The sequence below is a fragment of the Drosophila subpulchrella genome, unplaced genomic scaffold (genome assembly GCF_014743375.2).
Source record: "Drosophila subpulchrella strain 33 F10 #4 breed RU33 unplaced genomic scaffold, RU_Dsub_v1.1 Primary Assembly Seq354, whole genome shotgun sequence".
NCBI lineage: Eukaryota > Metazoa > Arthropoda > Insecta > Diptera > Drosophilidae > Drosophila > Drosophila subpulchrella.
Window position 1 is genome coordinate 5,807,954 of NW_023665577.1, and position 6,980 is coordinate 5,814,933.

At 41.4% G+C, this 6,980-nt stretch overlaps 2 non-coding genes across 2 annotated transcripts; one reads left to right on the forward strand and one right to left on the reverse strand.

Annotated features, from left to right (window-relative positions):
- Positions 1 to 4,490: 4,490 nt before the first annotated feature.
- Positions 4,491 to 4,563, forward strand: Trnaf-gaa. Its single transcript has one exon. It is a non-coding gene; the product is annotated as a tRNA-Phe (tRNA).
- Positions 4,564 to 5,008: 445 nt separating this feature from the next.
- Positions 5,009 to 5,081, reverse strand: Trnaf-gaa. The gene has a single exon. It is a non-coding gene; the product is annotated as a tRNA-Phe (tRNA).
- Positions 5,082 to 6,980: the final 1,899 nt, after the last annotated feature.

Consider the following 6,980-nt stretch of genomic DNA (forward strand, 5'->3'; position numbering starts at 1 on the left):
CGACAGTTGCGGCCATTCACCTCCCGAAAAACCAAAACCAAATATCCGCCCGTGTGTGAGAGCGAGTGGCACACATATGCAGCATACAAAATACAAAGTACAAAGTGTGTAAGTCGGGCCCAAAAAGACTGAAATGACCAGGCCATCCCGTCCCGTCCGCGGTGTAACCAAGTAAAGCCCAGCTCGCTAGGCCCCCCACCAATACTTGTGCAGGCTCACGTTCGGCGTGTGAGTGCGTTTTGGGCTCCCAAACTTTTACACGGGAAAATATAATACCAAAACTGGGTTAGAAACTATCTATGAAAGTCACACTAGAAGATTACAACGTTCCTTAATCCCAAAACGTATATTAATTTCGTTATAAAAAGCCCGAAATCCCTCAGAAAGTGCCTAAAGCGTTTTTATTCTGAATAAAAATAAATATATTTAAATACTTTAGGATACCTTCAATATTGGTTTAAAAAAAAATGTTTAAGATATATGTATACATATATACAAGGTATACCTTGCCGTACTTTAGATAAGTTTCATAATAGTTTTATAGAATTCCAGTTAATGATTTATAATATATCTTGGCAGACTTTCAGATAGAGATATATAAAGAAATTTCCAGATAAAATTACATGTTCAGTTTAAAACCTTGGACTTTTGTTCTCAGTATACCTATTTTTGGCGGCTTTTGGTTGAGAGTGTGGGTTCTTTTTGACTTTCATTGTCAGTGTGACCGTGCCACAAAAGATTACAGGGCAACACACAAGCATTTAAGCTCGTTGTAATGGATTTCGGGGGCGATGGGTGGGGTTTTTGGGCAAACGAGTTCCGCCTTTTTGGCCTGCTTCTCTCGACAGGGCCGAGAAATGATTGACATTGGGCAGGGTCGCCATCAGTCCAGTCTGACATGCTAATGTATGAAGGAGCTTGGCTTGCCGCTCCAAAACAAACAAGCCAAACAACTGAGCTGGGGCGAAAGAGATCGCAATATGCGGTTGGAAAGAGATGGGTGCATAGATCGCGGCTAAAAACCGGCAAAAGTTCAAGCAAAACAAAATCAGCTGACACCCAAAGAGTAATTACTGGCCTGCAAGAGAGTCACAGTGTGATTATCGGCTTGTAAGAGAGTGATAAAGAGGAAAGAAAGAGAGGGCTATAGGCCGGGCGAAAGAGATGGCAACAGGAGAGAAGAGAATGCAATGCAACTGGCCTCAGAAATGCGGAAGTGTATGCTACTCATGCATCCGTCGTTCATGTAATGTGAGAAAGAGACGGGGCACATCGCTAGGAGGGAGAGGGGCGATATTGAGAGATCAACTGGTTTGCGGCTGTTTGTGTTGGTGTGTTTGTCACTGTTTAGGCAAACATTGTTTATAACTTGTTTATATAAATATTGTTAATTTCGTGCGAGGCCTGCAAACCCAAACTGGCCCCCAACCGGCATCGCTCTCTTCCCTCTCTCTCTCTCTCTCGCTCTGTCTCTCTATTCCATATCTCTTTTTCCCCATGAAAATCCCGGATTTATATAGAGAGCTATTGAAGTCGGCTTACGAATGTGCGAAAGAGAGGGAGGGAGAGGGAGCTCTGGGTGGGCGAGACAGGGAGCGAGAATCGTTAAAAGCGCAATTAATTGCTCAGCACAGCCAATATCAAATCAAAAGCGTTTTAATGAATTGCACAAATTTGTACCGATTGCCGCTGATTTGTAGCACATTGGAAAAGGGGAAGCGAAGAAAACTCAGTCGATGGGTCGAGGTTCAAATTAAAAATACATAAATGTCACAGTGATTCACAAGCGGAAAAAAGATATAGCCCCAGGAAATAGGTTAGGTTCCTGGAAAATCATATTACCCATAGTAAAAAACTCAATCATTGCTAACGAAACATTCACATGAAATAATCTTAATGATTTAAATTTAAGAAAATAAATAAATACATTGAAATGACATACGGAAATACATTTTTAAAGCAAACATACATTTAATTTTAAATTTGTGAGCACTACAAAATAGTAATATTTCCTCAAGGCTAAAAAGAAAAAAGCCTTGTGAAATAGGTTAGCTTCCTAGAAAATTAAATTACAATGTACAAAAACGAACTTCACCATGTTAATAATCACTCACGGGGGGACTCACCTATTCCCATTTCTACATCATCGATTATCTAACATGGTTCAGAATCCCTATCATCGGAGAGCGCGCACTCACAACAAATTGGGTATATCATCATTTTATTTATAGCCATCAATTACCATTTATGCATTTCCAATTAGCCTGGTAGTAGGTGCTGGGCCAGCTCCACAAAAAAAGTAAAACCCAGGGACTCCGCCCAGTTGGGCACAACTGCAACATTCACACGTGCAACAAAAGCGGCAGCAAAGCAAAAGCAAAAGCAACAAATGCTGCAACTATGAAAGCATTTTCCAATTCCGATGCATGACATTAGATGCTCTCCCATACACGAAGTTACATATGCATGAAAAGAATCCCAACTGGTAATGAAAATAAAGTGCACGTCGCATGCGGTAATAATAACAATAAAATAAAATAACAAATTACACGCAACACTGCTTTGGCCTGGGACTCTTGACTGGGGCCGACTTGGCCTGCACTGGAAAAAAATGACTGAAAATGAAACGGAAAAAACGATAACTAAGAGAAAGAATTTTAACGATAAATCATTATTCCCTTTGCTATCGAGGCGAGATCGGTTAAATTGTAATTCATCATCGATAGCTTATCAACAAATTATCAGGGAATTAGGACTCATGATTTTTGATCGACTTCAATACTTTAAATTACTTTCGAACTTAGATACCACCTTTCTTCGAGTGCCTTGCGACTTGAATTTGAGTTCGACTTGAGGTTTGGGACTTGGCCAGGCCAGCGATAATTACGGAGACACGGCAACAAAGGCAATCGAGCCGACTCACTGGAAACTTGGCAGCAGGAGAAGCCGCTGGTGCTGAGAATCGTGTGTCCCCATTTCGAAGAAAGAGCCAGGGATCGGTTTCGGGATCGGGATCGGGAAGGGTTAACCCCACCTGGGGCATAGAAAGCTGAGGCTGCTGTTGCCGTGGCCAAAAAATAAAAGCCATGAGAGGTTACAGCCAAGGGCAGGGGATCCACTCCCATCGTCTCGGTGAGGCTCTATCTTACAAATTGGCTAAGAGAGCGACCCTCGCTCTTTGGGCCCGCTGCTCTTCGTTCTAAAGAGCCGGGTGAAATGTGGCCAACACAGACGGCAAACAAAAACGCGCACACAGCCATATAGCCATGTAGCTTAGTTGTGCAGCTCAGACAATCTGGGTCACATTTTGCCATTGAACCGGTGACGTCAGAGCGGGGCAACGACCGCAAAGCACGACCAGCTACAGCAACAACAACAAGAACAACAGCAGCGACTAGCTACAACAACTAAATGCCAACAACCACAAGAGATCCAAGCAACCATTGGAAAGCGTGCAGGCAAACATTTTTACAACGACAACTTGGGGCTTGGGGCCCAGCTTCATTTCTGGTTTTCTCCGCTGGCTGATTTGTTGCCCAGCGAGCCAAGTTGTGTGTGTGTGTGCTGGTGTGAGTGTGTGTGCGACACCAGCCCAACACCCCCCTCCACGCCCCATCCAGATGCCACGCCTACCCCGCCCACAATAGTTCATTAGATGCCATGTGCCATCGTGGCGGAACCAACATGATTTGGCAGCAGCACTGGGAAAATACCTAAGATAGATATATTTAATAAAATAAAATATAATATCGAACAATAAAATATTATACAAGTAATACTAACAAAATATATAAGTTAGATATATTTAATTAAACAAAATATATAAAAAGGAACAATAAAATCTTATATGAATGACTTATTATTATAATAAGATATATGTTATTACGACTTCGAAAAGTCAAAGTTATGTAGTTTTAATTTCGTGTCTATTATATCACTTAAAAAACTAAATATTTTATACACATCATTCTTTTTTATTAAATAATCAGCTGATGAAAAAATGTAAGGTTATTTCTTAGGTTATTTCTTATGTGTCCTCTTAGCTTGGATTAATCAAAAGGCTTATTAGTTGCCATAAAGATATACAGCTAACGGAAATACACCATCAAGTATTAAAAAAATATTTTGTTCATCCCCAACTATTTTTTCTTTTAGTGTAGCCACGGGAGACTTTCAGCTAAATCCAAGAGCCGGCTTTTTGCATTTGAAATGCATTTGACTTTGATGGCTTCGGCGCAGGCGCTGGATTCAATCTTTGCCCCCGAGCCTCATTTTCCGGGAGTTCTGTCTGCACGGCGGCCCCGGGCAAAAAGGTTCTATTTTTAATATGCCCGCGATTAGATAAGCCCCACAGCAACAGCCAAACAACACGACAGCAACAGCAGCAGCAGCAGCAACACAAGGCAGTGGCAACAGCAACACGAGTCCGGGGAAAAGGGACAGAACACAGCCAGCGGAACTACACGGAACTTGGCGCCCCCACCATCACAGCCGAAATAGCTCAGTTGGGAGAGCGTTAGACTGAAGATCTAAAGGTCCCCGGTTCAATCCCGGGTTTCGGCAACACTTAATTTTTTTTATTTGTTTTCTTGAATGGCGAAAGATATTTGTATTCGAAGCAAATCAGATATTCACAGCTTGAGTAGTAGTATTTGCTTAAAACAAATAATGGGCTTTAAAATGCAACTTGACTGTCGGGAAAGGCTAATTTTCATCAAACATGTTAAGTTAACAGCTTTCGTTGGTTTGTTTTAGCTAGCACTTTTATTTCGACTCCAGTTCGCTCAGACTCTATCAGTTTTAGCACAAATTTAACCAATATGATCATCTTATCATCTTAAAATATTTATAATAACTTCTAGAACAAAACTACAAGTGTTATTATGTCTTTTTAGTTTTAAGTGAATTTCTTTAAGCGGTATAGGAATATTGCTTATCTTTTACAAGATGTGAAAAGAAAGCCAATGCATTAAAATATAAAAATAAAAAACCCAAAAAAAATTAGTGTTGCCGAAACCCGGGATTGAACCGGGGACCTTTAGATCTTCAGTCTAACGCTCTCCCAACTGAGCTATTTCGGCGCTGTGACGGTCGAGGCCCCAAGTGCAAACTGGTCCGGCCTGCTATATTCTATCCCATTTCCCCAGCGGTCGGTTCTCATCTGCTGTTGCCGTGGGGCCCATCTAATCGTGAGACTAAATAAATATAAATACTTCTGGTCAAAGTCTTAACCTGCAGACTCACAAAATGTATTATAATAATAATTGTTTCTTAAACACAAAATATCAATCGTTAAAAACTTAACAAATATTTTCAAATAAACTAAATACACATGCTTCCAAGATAATTGAAATACATTTAACTGCTCTTTAAATGCGGGATTTGGCCTTGTCCACAGAACCTATAGGGTCATTCATGTCCAGTGGCATGTGGCTGTCAATCAAGCGGCGTTCGCAAAATTAAACTAAGCCGGCGCAGCCAATGCTGACCTGGCCAGCGGAACAATAGACAGCAAGATGGTCAGGATGGCCTTTATGAAAGGTGCGGATTAAGCTAGATAATGGGCACGACGACTCAATCAAACAGCAGGATAAACGGCCCAAGGCCGGTGGAAAGTGAAAAGGGAGAAATGCAAATCGCATTATTAACGCAGCCATTGACACATTGGACCTTGGCCAGGAACAGACGACCAAGGACCAAGGACCATTGTCCAGTTGACTGATACGGTCCACTCCCGGATAAAGCAAAAGTGTGACGAATGCGCTGACAACAATTAGGAGAGCTGGAAAAGGTGATCGCCAGGTAGGAACACCTTCGAGTGGACAACTGATTGAGGCGACCAGGGAGCAGCCGTGGGGGCGTGATGATGGATTCAGCCCGGCAGCTGCAAAGCACGGAGCAATATGCAAAGGATCTGGGCCGGAATTGAATCCAATCTCGTTCCGGCGGTGTCCAACAACAGCTGCCAAGTGGAGGACGCGTGCTAGGCGACCACAAAAGCCATTGACTCGGCTTGAAAGGGAATCGAATGGAGAGATTGCCCCGGCCTACGCCCAGAATATCGCATATCCGTTTGGCATAAAAAACCAAATGCTCCATGGCAACTGGCACGCACCACATGGCGCCCCTCGCTATCTTTTGCATACAAAAAACCCTAAGAAAAAACTGAGAGTCTCGGGTTTTTTCTACAATTTCATTGTTTTTTTTTTATTGAAAGTGAAAGATGGTAGGAGGCACCCTCAAATTGCAGCAGCCAGGAAGTGTGGCAGCCGCGAAAAAAAACCTCAAGTCGAGAACAAGAGAGCCCAAAAAAAGTGAAAAGATCCTTTCGAATCTGCGGTCGGGGTGCACATTGTCTATAGCGTAGGCTCAGGATTTTTATGAGGCTGCCTATCAAGGAAATCATTTGCTCCTGTCTTTGTTTTCCTATACACTTAGAAAAAATCATAGGTCCAACAGGAAATTATTTAATATAAAAACAGAGAATTGATTTCCGACTGCATTTTATTTTATTGTTAATTTTTTTAAGCTTCTTATAACTATGAATTTTTATTAAAAAATCATTCATTAAAATAATCTCTTTTATATATTATAAAAATTATTTTATAACATTTTAGTTATTTCTTCTTTTTATGGTAGTGAACAAGATCAAAAAATATTTATTCAGAATAAATTACATGAAAGGTGATTACTTTTATTATGACAAAAGAACTGAAATCCAATAGCTTTCACTCTAGAAAAAAATACTCTAAAATTAGTTTTTTAGACACTAATTTTTCCCCCTTTTTATTAGATTTTTCTTCAGTGCACACACAGAAAAAACAGCAGCCTTTGAGGTTGTTTTGTTCCTCTTTTTTGTATGCTAAGCGAGTTCCCTTGAGGGTGCGTCTGCAGCGCCTTCCACTCTCGATTTCGTTGAGGGCCCAGAGAGGGAGAGACAGTCGGATTCGGATTCCGATTCCGAGGCCCTCGAGCAGATG